Source organism: Temnothorax nylanderi, unplaced genomic scaffold (assembly GCF_030848795.1).
Source record: "Temnothorax nylanderi isolate EJ_2023f unplaced genomic scaffold, tnyl_v1.0 TNYL_tig0769_pilon, whole genome shotgun sequence".
NCBI lineage: Eukaryota > Metazoa > Arthropoda > Insecta > Hymenoptera > Formicidae > Temnothorax > Temnothorax nylanderi.
Window position 1 is genome coordinate 50,264 of NW_027249831.1, and position 14,602 is coordinate 64,865.

Genomic DNA, 14,602 nt, shown 5'->3' on the forward strand with positions numbered 1-14,602 from the left:
AGTTAAAATTTGCGACAAATTAGAAATGTTAATTAATTGACACTATATTTTTATATTTGTTCTTTTGATTTTAAGTATAATGTAATAATAACAGACAAGCTAAGTGCGAGGTTCGTGCTCTTAGCGGTTTCTGCTGATTGGCTAGCATTCGAATAAACAATTATTTCAATTTAAGAGAAATGTTGTTTTGAATATTTTACTGGTTAATATTATAGTTTCTTGTGTAATACATTTAATGTAATTCTTACAAAGTGTATATTTTATTTTGAGTTATACCAACATTTCAATAATTAAAATAAACGCTTATTTTTCAAGTTATATGTTAACACATAATATTAATTATTTTAACTTGAATTATGTGTAATTGAAACATTTGATTTTAGTATATTTAATTATTTTGTATGTCAAAGTTTACGATTATTTGAAGATTTACTTTCACTTTTGTTTATGTTAAAATAATGTTAAGACGTGTTGATTTTTTAAAATAATTGTGTTAGAAGAACTCAAAATAATATTTAATTTTTAAATGACATACATAAAGTGTTAAGTTATCACGTTGACATAAATGTAATACATGAAAATGTTAAGAAAATAACATAGCTGTTGTATGTTAATTTTACTTTGAAATAATGATCAAATCTTATTGGTAACACAAGAAAATTTTAACATACGAACCGATATGTACACACGATTTTTTACTGTGTATAAATACACAGTACAGTTTCTCAAAATTTTTTCGGAAATCTTCAAATTATAGATTTATAGGACCAAAAATACCATGTTACTCTCTTGCTCTCGATGACGTTGCATTTTCTCATTCTAGTCTAGGGCTGCGTTCCAGAATCACGCTCGAGCGTTGTTCTATCTTTGTTACTTACGGAAAGTTGAACAAGGACAGAGCATAGTGCTAAGAGCGTGGTTCTGGAACGCAGTCTAGAGCCGGTATTCATAGTCGGAAATTTAGACCGTCTTAAGTACGATCTTAAGATGTAATGAACCAATTACAGAGCCATCTTAAGACATCTTAAGACATTACTTAAGACGGTCTTGAAATAAGATCCGACTCTGAATACCGCGGCCTAGGAACAGTATATCTTATACCTATATAGGGTTTATATCTGTCTCCGAGTTTCGAATGCACGTTTTTGGGAAACCAATGCAGAAGAAAATAGGTATAAATACAAAGAAACTTTACTTTTCTCTTACCAACAATACATAAATGTTGCGAAATTATTTTTCTTCAAGTAAATAGGGCTATGCCATTTCACTTATTGTTAATATTTCTTTTCAATTTGATGATTTCACATATTTCACGTGTTTATTTATTTGCTAGTTAAATGTAAATAAATTCTGATGCTTGTTATTTGTAAGTCTATGCGCTGTTTGTTAAAGATTGCGTTATTATGCGGAAAATAAATATAAAAAAATATTTATTTATTTTTGCATAATAATGTAAAAAGTAAATTAATTAATAAAAATGAACACATGTATGTAAATATAAAAGAGATGATGTATGCATAAGCTAAACTCAATTTTTTCACAATTTCTGTTCGATAATAATTATCGACTAAATTATCATTAAAATGCTATGTTATTTTATATAGCTTTTCGCGCGCGGGACTTGTCAAAAAGCTGATTTAACGTAATTAAGACAAACATTTCACTTAGGCCTTTAAAGGATCGGTATATATTTCTAAACGTCGAAAGTCTTATCGTTCGTATTATCACTAGCACTAAGTGTATTATTGTTTCCGAGTTCTCTTAATCTCCTGTTAACGTGTTTGTTAATTAATTGTATCGGAAAACAGTTATTTAAAAGGATACCTTTAATAATTTCAATGTTAGAGCTATAAAACTGTTCGTCAGAAAATAAAATTACGCGATTAACAAGACTTCTTATATTTTTGCGAGTAGCTGGAAAAGTAATTAACATATACACGTATCGGCCCGAAACAGTGAGTTTTCGGTACCAATTAGTCAATAACCTATTGCCATTTAATGACTGTTGTGTCCAAGAAATTAATAGATTTATGTACTTTATATAAGGTCTTATGCACTTTTACGCTAAAATTTGTTCGCGCGCACTGATAAAAAAATTGTTGGTATTTACGACTACAATTCCATAGTAAAATAATTATGGTACACTAGGAAAAAAAATTATTGCCTTCAACAAAACTGTTTAGTTAAGACGTTTTTTAACAGCAACCAAATATCTGTTTTCTATAACAAAATATTTAGTTACTTCTGCTAAATGCATTTTTCTGATTTGTTTTGCGGGCTAAATGATTTTGTTCGTAGACTTCACATACAAAAATTAAAGATTTTAGTTATTTACCCGTAAAAACTACTAGTAATGAAATTTTCTTTTACATAAACTAAAATAATGCTCAATAAGTACAATTTTAATTTTCTATGCATTAAAATTTAAACTTTATATACTAACAGAATATTATAATACTTGCAATAAAGCAATTTACATTACCATACGCTTTGTTCTCTATAACAAAATTCATATAGTTAAAGATTTTTGGTTGTTATAACAAAAGCATTACGTTATAAGAACAAAATATAAACAACAAAAATATTTATTTACAGCAACTGAACAGTTTTGTTGGGCATATTTTAACCAAATTATTTTGTCGTTACAAAATTTTGGTTCGTACAACAAAACATTTTTCCTAGTGTAGGGATTACTATTTTATAGTTATTATTGCTATAATATTAGTAAATATAATCTTACACTGAGAAAAAAAATCGTTGCAGGACAACAAAAAAATTATAGTGGTGACAAGTATAAATTATAGTGAAGTTATGATAACTGCAACGATTTTTTTCTCAGTGTAAGGTTAAATTTACTAATATTATAGCAATAATAACTATAAAATAGTAACCCCTACCATAATTATTTTACTACGCAATTGTAGTCCCAAAAATACCAACAATTTTTTTATCAGTGCGTCCCAACGTGTAACTGCAAAGGCATATAAAAAATTGTTTAAAAAATTCCTCCTTTAATTCTACCCAGAATTATGACAAGAACTTAGCAGAAGAGTGGTTCCGTTTTTTTGGCATTTCTATTCTATATTTTTCAAAATTTTTTATATTTTTAAATTTTTATATACATTTTTTATGTTATTTTTGTATTTGTTTTGATATTGTTAAAGATATTAATAGAATATATTTTATATCTTATCTTTTAATACTACATTTTGTAAAAATGAGACAAAAAAAGCAATTTAAAATTTATATTTTCTAGCTTTAGGATTGCTAAATCGTATAATTGCGTCTGCGTCATTATACTTATTTTGAGAGTTTTCGATTAAAATTTTGTAAAAGTTGCCTCACCAGTTGCCATAGATATTGACAGTTAACAATATCCGTTTCACTATTATTATATTGGGAAATATTTCCAGAAAGTTACTTTGAACCAATTTATTTAAAATATTAATTTGGGCATTGCAAGGTGTTTTGTTGTATAGGTATCTGAAAGTGTTGTTTTATATAGATTTATCTCGTCAGATAGTTTAATAACATTTATATCAGAATAATTTGTGTTTTTGTTACAAAGTTTTAATCCTAAAGTTTTGCATTAATTTAAAGTAATATCGGAAACATTTAATAATCTACGGGCGGTATTGAGCCGAGTAGGGGCGGGTTATTGCAAACCGAGCGATCAATTTTTACATGTTTTTGAACACTTCAAAAATTATTGTCGATACTCAATCAAAATTATACGTCCCTCCAAATTTTGCGCCCTACGCTGGAGCATACATTTCGTACTCCCTAGCAACAGCTGCCTAGTAACAGCACTAGTATATATATGTATGTGTGACCAGTGTGACCTTTAAGATCTGGAGTCAGTGAAGAGGGTTTTGACCCCGTCTCTACCTGTCAATAGACAGAATCCGTTACGAAGGTAACAATAGGTAGCGGGTGAAAATCTGCCATTATGGAAAAAGCTACTGTACTTGGAAAAAAAAAACATACACTGAAAGAAAAATTCTTGGTAAACTTGTGAGATGCATTTAGTAATAGTTCTTTTTAAAATATTTGATTATTATTACCGAATATAATAATAATAACAAAACATTTTGTAATAATTATAAACATTTAAAAAAAGCAGATTTTGCGTTTAGTTGAACCAACTAAACTATGTAGTACTTATTATCAAATTGTTTAGTGATAATTAACACACAGTGTGATAATTAGTACTAAATTGTCTTAAAAAGCCTTATCTGATTGGTTTGTTGACAGTTACTCAATTATTTAGTAAGCAATTTGGTTATTTAGTAAATATTACTAAATTTAGTAAGTATTGCTAATTCAGATTATTCTTTACGAAAGCTGTCAGTTTATTGTTCCGATCGTGCTGCATTTGTCTCATGAGCCTGAACCAGTTCATACATGTTCGTCGATCCGAGCATTCGTGCCATACATACTCGTTTATCACTCGCGAAAGTGCATCGTAAAACTCTACAGTTTTCGCGAAAGTACATTGTAAAGTTCTAAAAAATGAGTGAATTAGAAAATTCTCTCTTAATTTGACTTAAACATATCTCATTGATGTGTTATAGGTTAACCTTTTAAAGGTTAACCTTTTAATACCTCAATGAGATGTTTAAGTCCCCAAATTAAGAAAAGATTTTTTAATTCACTCATTTCTTAGAACTTTACAATGTACTTTCGCGAAAACTGTAGTTTTACGATGCATTTTCGCGAGTGATGAACGAGTATGTAGGTACGAATGCTCGGATATATAATATACAAAATTTAATAACTATTAACAAAAAATTTGTTTACATTTAGCAACTCATTTTGTTATAATTATCAGACTTAGTTCGACAATATTTTCTAAACTATTTGATAATTATTAATAAACTATCAGTTTATACTTACCAAATCGTTTGGTTACATTTATTATTACTTGGTAATAATTATCAAACTTTGTCAATATTAACCAAATCATATCAGGTTTTGCTATAATTATCTGTTAACATTAACCAAATTATTTCGTCACATTCACCTATACGTTTAGTTGAAGCTATTTCACCAGGGGGCTTGGTCACATTAACCAAGCCTGGATTATTATAACCAAGTCTTTTTTTCAGTGTAAAACTATAGCAATTACTGTAATATTTACTATAATTTTGTGCACTTTTTTTTGCAAATATAGTAGTCTTTCTGTAATATTTTTCCGTGAGGGTGGTGATTTAAAAAAGTGGTTATAGTAACTGTCGAATAACTGGTAATTTTACATAGAGTATACATGATCTTTTTTATCAATATTGTAGTAATAATGTTGGAAAGTTTTGTGCTGCATGAATGATAACTTATTGGAGTAAAATTATATATATTTTTCTGGTTAAATCAATTCTTTTCTTTATTCTGCATATACAAGTATTAACCGTAGGTTACTGCCCTTGGTTAAGGAGATCCGAGCAGAAACTTTCGTCAGTTAGTATTCAGGTAATAATAGCTTCTTTGCCTTGTGGTGGGGAAAGAATAAAGTTTTAACTTTTCTGAAGTGACAACTGTAGCGCAAATTCGATCGTAGTACAGCGATCGTATAAGTATAGCGAAAGAAAAAGTATCTTATAAAGTGTCTCATAGAGTAGTAACCGCGTTGCATTTTTTTCTTATATAGATTTATAAGTTCGTCTAAATGATTAATTAGATCGATTTTATAACTATTTATTTTTATACCTATATACATATTTATTTTTAAGCAATTAATTTTGGTTCCTCATGGAGGAAGCTTTGTTTTCGTAAACCTCGTATATGGACCTTTGATCGTGTACAAAGCTAGGACTAATCAACCAAATCTTAAAGAATTATATATGAAATAGGGGTAGAAAGCCAACTTATGACGTATAATTTATTGTTATCAAAAATTGTAAAAAGAAATATTAAAAGCATTTTTAATATTAATAACATAATACAATTTTTAAATTTGATAATACCAGACAGAAATATTTGATATTATTAAATATTAATATAAAAATAATATAATTTTAAATATTAAAAATATTAAAAACAATAGTAATGTAACAGTATATAAACACATTAAAAGTAATTAAAAATGAGTAAGAGATTAATATGATATATGTATATATATAATTAATGTCTAATTAACGTCTCTTAGTCTGCGCATCTTTCTTTTATCATATATTATATATATATATATATATATATATATATGGCATAACTATGAAAATAACTTTGTTACAACAAAATATTGGAAAGCCCTCGAGATAAGCTACAAGTTTTACTTTTATTAAACTTTGAAAAGGAAGAGGCTGGCTTTTAATTCGACTCTTGGGTAATTTTCTTTTATGAATGTTTAATAATTATTTCAGAATTGCTAAACTGATTATGAAATACATTTATTAAATATAATAAAATAATACATTATACATAATTTATTTAAATCGTATAAAATTATTAAAACATTAATTAATCTTATCTTTAATAAATATTCACATATTTTAATTTAGGAACATCAACATAATAGATTATAATTACAACGGAATAAGAAGAGATTTGTTTATATATAAGAATTTATTTAAAGGGTTATAGAAGGCCAAAAAAATTAAAAAAAGAAATAAGATCCAAAATAAATATTTTAATAGATAAAGAATACGTGAATTACAGCATGTAAAAATATATAAAGAAAAAAATGTGAAGATTCAAATATTAAAATAGATAATTGTGAAGAACAAATTGAAAGAAAAAAAAAGAATATACAGCTAACACAGAAGAAGAGAAAAAACAGAAAGAAGTTCAAAGGATTAGGAGAATACGACAAAATTCTTCGTACAAAGAAATAGAAAGAGACAGCAATAGGTAAAGAATGAAGCATATACGACAAAATCTGTCATACAAAGAAAGTGAAAGAGAAAGAGAAGCAAACACACAAGATCCGTCGTACAAAGAGAAAGAAAGAGATATGAATATTAAAAAAATAAGATCTGTGAGAGAAGAACAATTATACAGAGAGAACTAGAGAAGGAAAAAAATATAAAACGAATAAAATTAAAACGAAAAGTTGAAATTTGCCGTATAAATGAGCAAATAAAAAACAAAGAAAAAATTAGATTTTTGCATACCGATTCTGAATACAAATAATTGAATAATGAATTAAATAATATTATTAAAAAAAGAAAGTTTTTGGAAGATTCAAAGTTCGTCAAAAAACAACGAAGACAAGATATTGAACGTAAAAGATTGTTAAGGTTAGATAATTTTTTCAAATATAGAGAAAACTATAATACAATAATTATGTTCAGATAAAGATAAAAAATGAAATTAAAGATAATGAATATTATTATTATTCATTGTTAATAAAGTTTAAAAACAGAAAAATTGGACCTGATATAGTTTACGTCTGTTGTGAAAATAATACGCAAATTGATGTAATATTTATATCTGATCGAATATTTAATTACACTGCTGGAGTATACAAAACTTTTTTCTCAGACCATAAACCTATTTTTATTGGATTAAACGAGCAAAGTGAGATACCAATAGCAAGTGTGAAGACTTTATTTGAAGAAGATTTTATTTCTAATAAGGATAATAAATATAATTCAGAAGAACTGTCAATCAACATTAAGGTAGTCCTTTCGCCGACACAGCTAGTCAAGTAACAGTCCGTCATGAGGTAATTGAAAACAAACATATTGACAAACATTACACAACATCCCAATAATTATAATAATATAACATGATTTTACACGCACGATTTAATCGTATTTAATTATTTACTAATTAAAAAAATATCACAATAGTAGTGCGGTTGGACTCGTTTTAGGTTAGGTCAGGCATGACAGTACGGGCTGCGTTCGGAAGCATCTCAAGCATCACTCGGGTGTGCTCCCTTCTCCTTGTAACTTGCTGAGATAGAAGGAGAGGGGAGTGTGCTCGTGTGCGCTCAGGTGACGTTTCCGAACGCAGCCGTCGCAGCCACGAGTAAAGCAATATGCGATTGGATCCACTACTTATTTAACCTCATATATCAGAGCAAAACATTCGGCAAGCCCTTATTTTCAAGGTACGTACGAAATCCGGAAACTTCAGGGAATATTTTAAGACATGAATAATGTATTCATCTGATCGCTAAGTACATGTATTATTCGTTGAAAACCTCGGCCGTGGCGATTTGCATCATTCTATCTTTCTCGTTCATTAGATGTAAACAAGGATAGAATGACAATAGCACGCTCCGCGAACGCACATTTAGATTGACTTATTTCTTGTAAAGTGTCGGTAACCTCACCTGATTTTTCGTACACATGCCCCTTATTACTTTATATTTAACATATATCAAATTTAGGTACCTATCTAATACTTGTTCTCACAAAAGGACTACCTTAAGTCTCCACATACTAGTGAAAAAAATACGAATGTACCAAAAAAATGTATAATATTAGATGATAAAATTGAATAATGATTTCAACATGGATAATCTTATTTATCCACTGCCACAAACAATTGAAGAGAACGTGTTAGAAGAAAATTCGTGGTTAGATGATCGACCTTTAAATGAAATTATGATGATAATAGAAAGATATACTACATTTTCTCGTGTTGATGTTCTTTTCATAATGAATTTACATCGGATTGAACCGATCTTTACTTCCGATGTTCAGATTGTCGGAGGTCAGCATTGCGGTAACCACTGGCACTGTATTTACTATGATGGTTTAATGCTTCATATATATGATAGTTTGTATTTTGATACTCATTCTTATTACGATCTAACATTATTTGAACCAAAATACATTGAAAAACGATACCCTAATCTGGAAAAAAATAATCTAATATTTGAAAAAGTAACCAAGCAACCAGATCTTACGTTGTATGGAATATTTGCAGCAGCATTTGCTGTATCTATAGCACTAGGAGATGATCCATCTAGTAAAAGATATTCGACAAACATGAAAAATATGCGTAGACATTGTATGAAAATTATTAATGAAAAAATTTTACTATCATTCCCCAAAGAATAATAATTTAATTTTTCAAATAAAATATAATATTTTAAAATAATGATCACGACATAAAAAATAATGACAATAATACGGAAAAGGGCACGGAAAAGATATAAATAGATATAAATATAATAGATATAAATGTAATTGATTTATTGAAATAGTCAAGTAAGAGGAAACCGAACCGCCATGTTCGTAGAAAATAACAACCGTGGATTAGGTTTAATGGAGATACCACGTTAAAAAAAACGCGCCTTAAGGGGATGCTGGAGACAGGTCTGTTTTACCGATATATTTTCAGACAAACTAATTTTTTGATTGATTTCACCGAATTAAAAATTTTTTGTCCAGAATTAAAGTATGGACGATAACGAAGACTGCAGACACCATTTGCGTATGAAAAACGAAAAGACATTAGAAAATTACAGTTTTATTTTCGATTCTGCGGTCGACTCATGACAACATTTGCTGCACATAAAAGTTTTAGACTGTGTACGTATACAAAAACCTTGCAGCAGTCTCGGAAATACAATAAAGAAGAATCCTGCGCTTGCAGAAATGAGCTACGAGCTTTAGTATAAGAGAAAAGTTTATTTGAAAATTTCATATGCACATGTTACGCGTCTCCCCGAATTCAGCCAAAAACATACGGATCAGTATAACGGGTAGCCCTAGAGCAGGCGCTCTGTATGTATGTGTAAGAATCGGTGAGCACTTCTTTATCGACGCTGATCGAGTTTGCCTGCGGCTCCGGCATCTCCTTAAACTCTACCTCTTGTGTGGTGTGGAAAAGAGTTCAACTATGAGCAATGTTGTTGCCAACTTGACGGTACGACGCTCATTATGGCGATGTTTGCCGTCGACATTGTGTCGATTGTAAAACTCCATTTGTGCCACTAATTTATTATTTCCTAATTTTATTAATAAAAGCAATTTTTATATATTTAAAAAATTATTTTAAAGTAGAAATAAAAAACTATTGTAATAGTATAACAAATATTAGTCGCAATAAAGATTATTACAATAAAAAAAGTGTGCAAGTAGAAACTTGCACATTGCTTCCTCTTAGTTTTTAAGTGTGCAAGTAGAAACTTGCACGTTGCTTCCTTATAATTTTTAAGTGTATGTACAAATTATAAATTTGAACATTACTTTCTCACCATTTTTAAGTATGCAAATTATTTTGCACGTTGCTTAATCAACATTTCATTTCGCTCATAAAGCTTCCTATGAGGAAGCCAAATTAATAACTATCTACTAATAATTATGCATAAAAAATAGGCTTCCCTAAATAATTAAGCAACGTGCAAATTTATAATTTGCATACTTGAAAATTGTGAGAAAGTAATGTTCAAATTTATAATTTGTACACTTAAAAATTAGAAGGAAGCAATGTGCAAGTTTCTACTTGCACACTTTTTAGTGAAATGATAGTAATATAAATAAAATATTGCGAATGTTAAGTTAAAGAAACATTATACTTATACCATTTTCTCAGATCAAGTAATAAGATAATGAGCATTTACCAAAGTTTGAGGATTGCCGACATACACCGAGGGCCGTACATATCCATGACCTCTTATTCTTGCGAAACGCACATGGTGCGGCTTCGGTAACTAATGGTGGTACGGTGGACGATGTGAATAGCTTAACACATGTGAACGAGCATCGGCTTGGTTCGATTCATAGGGATACACCGTCTGAACTCCCGAAAAATATCGCGTCGATTCCTGGTTCGGTAGTTGTTCCGCGCGATATTGTTCAGTCGGAGATCGTATCCAGTGCTGCGAAACAGACTGATGTTGAACCAGGACGTCGGCAAGTGCTATACTTGCTAACGAGATTGTCACTGTTAAGAACTGAAAAAGAATGATTAAGGAAACTTTATGCAGATTGTTCTTGAACAGATATTCGATATGGCAGAAATTTGTGCCCTAAATTATTTATTTATTTAAAATTAATGGAGAGAGATTACATATTTATCCATTTATTATGGAATATTATTTTATTAGTATAAAAATCGAATTAGAGGAAAAGTAAAATGCAGAAAAGGAATAAACGTTTTATTACGTATTGATTTTTACAAAATTTCTGTCTAACGCTGATGACATATGGCTTTATTATTAAAAAGTTCGGTAATTCTTTACAATAGGGCCCTTTCCGAATTTTGATATTTTCTTGCGGCTCTCTTGGTAAAAACCTTTGTTGTGACTCCGACAGTGATAATCAATCGGGGAAGCCCGAAAAATATGCACCCTATCTATTTTTTTTACCTATTTTTACTTTATTTTTGGTAATTATGCAGTAATAGGGACCACCCTCCGATGACCTTGACCTTGACATATGTTGTCAAGGTCACCCTCCTGAGTGACCTTCGGAAGGTTTTAGCCGTCGCTCGTTATTCGTTAAAAAGTTATTAACAAAAAAAGTTTGGTAAATATAGCAGTTATTTTAAGTATTGAGAGGCATAAACGACCAATATTACGTCTTTTTTTTTAAGTAGAGAATATCTCGTTTCGCGTGAAAGTTGCTGCTTTCTTAGTGCTAGGTTAATGACGCGCTTTAAAAGTATTTAAGGTAGCTACAGCGTTGCAGTGAGTCAAAATAGAGTCTCGAAAAAAAAAATTTTATTAATGTATTAAAAAATGTATATTTGGTATCACCTTGTTCCGTGCAACTTCTAGTTTCCAGAAATGTATAATAACACCATGTAATTAATCCCAGATACAGGTAATGAATTAAAAACGAAGTGTCTTACACGCGGGTACCAACTTCACATTTGTCAAAACGACTGAATAAAAAATCTAAAAAATTGGGTGCAATATAGTCTTAAGTTTCCCAACTATCATAATAATGATAAAAAATGACTTTCTGGAAGTTTTGGGTCATTAATTGTATAAATAACTATAATTTTTATCGCATCGAAATTACGACCGAAACGTGGCAACGTTGCAATATTTCGAGATTGGTAAGACTGCTATAACCACATGTTGACGTGTGTCAAAGCACGTTGAGAGCTTCTGTATTTTGACATTTTCGCCGACATTGAGGTTAGGTGCGGTCCGCGCTGTTGCCAAGTTTTAATGGCCGACTAGCCAGAGCTTCTCTGTTAGCTACATTTTGTTTGCTTTAATATTGAATATCTTTTTATTGCAATGGTAAACTAACGTTTTTTTTTAAATCATTCGTAATAGTTTAATTGATGAGATCTTCTGTTTTCCAAACCTCAATATTTTTTTAAAATACTCGTAAAATCTCGTGAATTACGAGATATTACGAGTATTACGAGATATTACAATTTCTAAATATAGAAATCTCTTGAAAAGGACACAAAACCAGTGTCGAAACGTCGAGTTAAGAATCTTCGATAATAAAGTCAGTTTGGTCAAAAAATATATATCTCTGGTTAATTTTTCACTGACGAAGAAAAGAATTTGTTAATTCAAAATAATACATTCAATTTTATTTATTTATTGGATTCATATTAAGATCTAACATTTTTCTATCGAAAAGGCTGTAACTGTACACACGGCTGCGTCGCATTTGTCCCAATTGCTACAAAGAATTAAAAACAATATCCAGAGATATATATTTTGACCTTAATGGGGCCATCCCCTTCCTAGATACTCTCATCATTAGAAACGGCAATAGACTTTTGACTAATTGGCACAGAAAACCCACGTTCTCGGGTCGATATATATAAATTACTTCTCCAATCATCCACTGAAATACAAAAATAATACAATCACAAGCTTAGTAGACCACGCAATTTTACTTTCCGATAAACAATTCCATAGCTCCAATATTAAAATGGTAAAGGACATCCTTAAGAATAATTGCTTCCCTGACGAGCTGATTGATAAGCAAATTAATAAGAGACTAAAAGAATTAAATCATCGCAATGACATCACCGACTGTAATAATGTAAGCAATACTTTCGACGCCCGCAGATACATCGTTCTTCCTTACATTAAAGGTCTGAGTGAGAATATCCGCCGCACTGTAAACCGATGTGGCTTGGTTGATGTCCTTTACACGATTCCCAATAAGTTAGATTCAATTATAAAACGTGGCAAGGACAAACTCGAAAATATGAAGGAAACAGGTGTCGTCTACAAAATTGAATGTAATGACTGTAACGTTTCCTATATTGGACAAACTTTAAGACATTTGGAGACTCGTGTTAAGGAGCATCTAAGCGACATAAAAAAAGATGTGAATAAACACTCCGTAGTTAGCAAGCACCGATTTACGCACGGGCATAATTTCAAATGGTCCGATACGGAGATTATGCATAGAGAGAGAAATGTGAGGAAGAGAGAGATTGCGGAGATGTTTTATATAAAAAAAGAACAAATAAACACGATTAATTTAAAGAAAGACACTGAAAATCTCAATCCGCTATACGACAGAGTTATAAGAGCTACCTAATCATTTCTCTCTATGTGTATGTTTTTATTTTGTTGACCTTATTTGTATCTCGATGATTAGTTGATCGCCGTCTCTCGATTCGGAACGACGTGTCATCTGTCGGTTCCGTTCGCATTATGATTACGGATCTCTGGACGTTTTTAACAAAGAAATCAACAAAGAATCTTTGACAAAGTTACTAAAACTGCAAGAACTTTACGTATGGCTAAAATAATTCGTAAACAGGATTGGATAGGTAGATATTTCCTTTTAATAGTTCCTTGTGTGACTTTCGTTTCTGTAACAGCGTGCTTGTAATGCCTTCGTTATGTATACTTTTAGAAATTGAATCTTGATAAGGACACAAAACCAGTGTCGAAACGTCGAGTTAAGTGAATGTAAGAATCTTCAATATTAAAGTCAGTTTGGTCAAAATATATATCTCTGGTTAATTTACTCACTGACGAAGAAAACAATTTGTTAATTTAAAAACAATATACTTGTTTGCTATAATTATCAATTAATATTGAAAGAATTACCTCATGATTTAAATATCGATATCTATACTCAATATTGCGCTTTTTCTCAGTGTATGCATTTTTTAGCGTGAAAGCTAATACATCATGCAAAAATTCTTCCGATACCCCATTTATATATGCAAAATTGACAATAATCATTCGGTTATGATCCGTAAAATTTTTATCCCAGAACATTTGCCGTATAAATTTCGGCCACGTATTTGCATTGCCAATGATGTCCTGAATCGCAAGCCACGGATTATTGTTTAATTGCTGGACTGAGTATGCCATTGTAAGATTAAGATGTGCATGTTGTAAATGACAAGATATTTATTTAAGTAAGACGCGTCACGATACACTGGCTACCCGACACCCGACCCGAATCCTGATGATTCTCTCGATTACATCTTCTATAACCACATCAATTGTTATTTTCTAGTTATTTATAGCGTGGCGTTCAGCTGCACCTGACTCCTTAACATTTTATCCTTATTGTTGAAATCAATCCCAGACAGCACCATGTCCAAAATCGGGACATAAGACGTCTTTTAGCCATCCTGTAGTAAGACGTCTAAAAGATGTCTAAAAGACGTCTTTTAGACGTTTTATGTCCCGCTTTTGGACAAGTGTGTGCTGTATGGGAATAAAAGTAATAATAGCAAATATGTAATATTTGAAGAAGGA